Source organism: Bolinopsis microptera, chromosome 6, assembly GCF_026151205.1.
Source record: "Bolinopsis microptera isolate Bmic1 chromosome 6, MBARI_Bmic_1.0, whole genome shotgun sequence".
NCBI lineage: Eukaryota > Metazoa > Ctenophora > Tentaculata > Lobata > Bolinopsidae > Bolinopsis > Bolinopsis microptera.
In genome coordinates, this window is record NC_087077.1 from 17,513,876 (window position 1) to 17,518,698 (window position 4,823).

Below are 4,823 nucleotides of genomic sequence, written 5' to 3' on the forward strand. Positions count from 1 at the left end.
TGGTGTCAAAACACTGCTCCTGGATAGTTCCAGAAACCATCATCAACACTATGACACATGCAAGCAGTGCCGCCATACCTGTAAGATTGACAGTTACTCGAGACCAACACAAAAAAGGCACTATCTCAGTGGCGTAACGAAGGGCCCCGCTGACCCTGCTGTGCGGGGGGGGGGGGGGGGGGGGGGGGGGGGGGGCCATCTTAGGGGGGCGCAAAATTGTCGTTTGAATGTGGGACAATCTTGTAAAACTTAACTGAGGTACTAGCAAAACTGCACGTTTTGCTCTAGAAACACACTTTTTTAGAGATTTTACCGGCGTATCCTCTAAAATCACCTAATTTGATCAATTTTAGGGAGGGTTGCCAAAAGGGGAGGGGGCACCAACAGGAGGCCAACAGGAGGCGCATCTCCTTCCAGACAGTACAATTAGTATTTTAAATATAACTTCACATTTTCAACATGATACTTAAACTTCTTTCATTTAATAAATAAAGCTCATTGGCTTCAGAACAATGTTTGAAGCAAGCAACTAAATTCCTACTCTTACCCACGAGCAAATTAAGTAAACAAATACAAGTTGTGTAGTAACCATAGTAAAGGTGTTGAAATGCGCACATGTAAATATTTGCGAGCGATATTTTGATTGACTTAGTAGTAATTACGTTGTATTTATTGCGGGCTACATTTTAATCGGCTGTATCTTCAGTTGCAACGGGTAGTTTTTGATGCGATAACAACTGACTTCAATTGGTACCAAAGAATACTATTACTTTTCTCCCTATGACCACGGGCTTTCTAGTACTATAATAAAACAAATGTTTGATATTATACAGGGGAGGCCAAAAGTCAGTACCCATACGTTGGGTCTTATACCACGCCGTGTTTTATATTTGAGAGTTGTTGATTTGCAGATGGATGTACCTACTTGTTCGAGGATTCCATCACCAAAATTTGAAAATTTGATTTTTGGGGGCAACACCCAATCAACATAGAATTGCTTATACTCGTGTTTGTGAACATGTTAGAGACTCGGTTGTAACACATTGCAATAGGTCATTTAACCCGGAATATAATCTGAAAAGATGGCGCAAAACAGATTTAAAATGACGAAGTTATCAAGCAATTTGTTAATCTTGTTAAATCAAAATTGATTGGGTACTCAATGATTACCCAATTACGACACCGTAATTGGGCTCTCTGCACGATTCCCATAATGCAGATCTAGCCTCAACCTAATCACCTGATCACACCTAATGAACAAACTTGTTATGCGTCATATCTCGGTCATCTGAGAAGCTAGAACTCTCATTTTTTCAGGACAAACAAAGTAATTTAAATGACCATTCGATAACATTTGGCTCGATCCGACTATCCAAACTATCAAATAAATGCGAAAATGAACCTTCATTTGAAAAAAATGAACACAAATATTTTTCGATTTGACAAATTCCTCGAACCAGTGGTGGTAGTAAGTTATACCAGAAAGAATTATTTCAATTGGGCACTCAGTGACTGAGCTATAAAGGCCAACGTTTGCGGTTTTGGTACCGACTTTTGCCCTCCCCCTCCCCCCTGTATAGATGTATATTTATTGATTGATCAGTAACAAGATGTGAGAAAGTAATTGGCTTTTGTGTTTCAATCCTACTAACTGTTCTGTTATGCATTTAGACTTTAACGATAGCCCGAAAATCAAATTATTCTATTTGTGGAGTTATTCTAGAAGAATCTGCACAACAAAAGACTTCGGGGTTACGACCCATAAGTTCGTGCGGTGGGGTGAACAGATTAAAGCTTCAGTATCCGTAGTAAACAAAATGTTATGTTGGATTGTTAGCAATTTGTTTACAAGGGAGAATTTGTGATGATAGCCTACTTGCTACTACAAAGTATTAAAAAGACCGAAGAAATGTCAAACAGTATATATACAATAAATTAAATCAAGTGATGCAATTGGCCAGAGGCGGCTATTGAGGGCGTCCAGGCGTCCGTGGACGCCCTAAAATTATTATCTGGTGGCTGGTGCTTAAAATAGAAATAGTAATTAGTAATAGTGTTAGGAAATAACAAATCGCAATATAAAGCTCTTTATTCACTATCATACGTTTTAATGTAAGCGCACGCATGATCTCCGTGAAATTTTGTGTTGTATGGAGTCCAACCCTACCATTGGACTACTCAGCCGCGCAGTTTTAACACATAGTTAATTGTAAACGTTACAAAGCACATCGTGCGCATCCCACTACAGGTAATCTATTATGATTTGCCTCGATTTGAGGGTCCAGGACCCTTTGCAGTTTGAACTATTGACTGCTATGATACTGCGCGGCTAAGATCGTACACGTGTGGTGTCCTGTTTCAACCATGTTATAAGTTTTTGTTTTTGTTTGCTGTCGCCTGTAAAGTGTTACACATTACATATAACAAGGCCCTGTGTGTAATGTAATCGGTAGTTTGGAGGGATCAGCTTGAGCCGGCTCCCAAGCCCCCCTCCCCCACCCAGTCCATCGATTGAACCCCCAACAAAACTGCCAGCCAGCTCCCACGAGCCGCCTCTGCAATTAGCGTATTAATAAGACCACATTGTGTTCAATTGGGGAATCAAATTGGTGGATCATTTAGCTCTTAGTAGATAGAGATTGTCCAAAGGTGGTTTACCCGGCTAATTGATGAGCTATGGGTACGTTTTTATATAACAATACAAGTAAGTAAAACAAAATTTAAGTAAAACAAAATTTAAATTTTATTGCCATTACAATGAATAATGATATCATAATAAATATAAGTAGACATCCGATAATAAACTTGTTACATCCAGTACAACCCAAGATGTCAGCCGACGCGACTTACAAAATAAAGAAAGCTAGCATGTTATGTTCATTGTTCATAGTTTTTCTAACGAGCATGCTTAGCACTTAGGCTGTACGGAAATAGCTTTAATTCTTCGTCATATTAAAAACTTTACATCATTTTTGAGATACAAAAATAAATTTTAAAATAAATAACTCTTTTGCTGTTTAGGCGCGGCACCGCGCTTGACCCACATAGCAACACAGCGCTGAAAACAGAAGCTGAATGAGCTATAACATATAAGCGGTGCGTGCGCCGCGCCTAAACCTAAAACCATAAACTTTAAATATTGTCAAGATATTAAACGAGTTTTGCAAAATAATAAAGCATGATGACTTCGTAGGATATTACAATTATACCAGTGCCAGTTCCAAATGTGAGTCAGCGCTTAAACCAAAAGCAGTTGGCAAAAGGAGCCAGTTGCCTGCAAGAGCTTTACTAGCACCCGATTTACCACTTTTGGAGCCCAAACTCAAACCTAAAACCGGCCAAGCACAAAAATATGTTATCGCCACGATTGGGTGGATTGATTCCCAGAATATTTATCAGCACGCGGCACTAATAATATAAGAAGTTCATTATCGAATTTTAGATATGCCCTGGATCGTTTAACACATATATAAAAGGTTATTAAAGATTAATTAATGTTTGGTTCGTATATAAATCGATATTAATCAATTATTTAAAATAGTATTTGTGTTTGTTATTATTAACTATTGAGTTGCGTTCGATTTAAATATTAAAACACTACTACAATACATTTCACAAAACAAAACGACGGGGACACAGAAAGGAGAAGGACAACACATCACACGTAAGGAAACTGCTGCTGTTGACGAGTATCTGATTATATTAATTATGGGTCTTTTGTTCATTAAGATAAGTGTGATCATACTTCTAGAGTATATTGGGCTGACACAGTTGCTGCAAGGTTAACATTAGGGTCCAAAACCGGGAGTGTGATACAACTTAATTTCGCGTTACGTAGTAAGAGATACAAAATATAAAATATAAGTCACTGTAGGTTCACGGATATTAACGGGTGATACTCGTAAAATATCTGTTCCATATACCGTCGACGAGTCCAACTCGGCGCACGTCCTGGTAGGTTGTAAACCTACAACACGGATATAGCGCGGCTTCATTTAAGATCTTCAAAGCCGTTAAATAAGATCTTAATCAATTTTACAACGATGTCATGGCATTGGCAAACACTTCAATTTTTTGTGTGCTAAAAAATAAATTTATATTTACGGTAAAATCTTAAGCATACGAATATTTTTAAAAATACAATTTTAAAAATTTTGTTTAAAATGAATAAAATTTTAAATCAAATTAATGCAATTATTGCAATATTGAGCTTTAAAACTTACTAATTGCAAAAATGAGCATTAACAGTTTAATTGATTATGTTTATGATATTTTTATGCGATGTCGATCCTTTCATGATCAATGATGCGCGCAACTCAGCACGGCTCAGAACACATTTATGAATTCTATTAACATATAGTATACAATTTGTAACACAATTAATTTGTTAACACTTAAATTACATAAAAATATTAACCAATAAAAATAAAATAAGACCAGTCCTTAAGTGAAACAAATTTTAGTGAAACAAATTTAAAATTTTATCCTTTATTTTACAATCATAATATAATAATATTTATAAGCCTCCGTTTTGAAAGTTTTAAATTTTAATATATTCACATTTCTATTTAAAATTCAATTTAATGTATAAGTCAGTAACTGGCCGCCAAAGCCGCGCATTCTTGAAAACATGATTAAATTGTTTATGATTATACGACAAACAAATTTTAGTGAAACAAATTTAAAATTTTATCCTTTATTTTACAATCATAATATAATAATATTTATAAGCCTCCGTTTTGAAAGTTTTAAATTTTAATATATTCACATTTCTATTTAAAATTCAATTTAATGTATAAGTCAGTTTAAACTAATTACAACAC

At 35.9% G+C, this 4,823-nt stretch overlaps 2 protein-coding genes across 2 annotated transcripts in view; both read left to right on the forward strand.

Annotated features, from left to right (window-relative positions):
- The window catches only part of LOC134816254 (IQ domain-containing protein K-like), a 72,934-nt gene that overhangs the window by 51,858 nt on the left and 16,253 nt on the right, over nucleotides 1–4,823 (forward strand). The window lies entirely within an intron of this gene.
- LOC134816253 (probable 2-oxoglutarate dehydrogenase E1 component DHKTD1 homolog, mitochondrial) overlaps nucleotides 1–4,823 on the forward strand; it is a 90,984-nt gene that overhangs the window by 15,330 nt on the left and 70,831 nt on the right. The gene's annotated exons all lie outside the window — the stretch shown is intronic.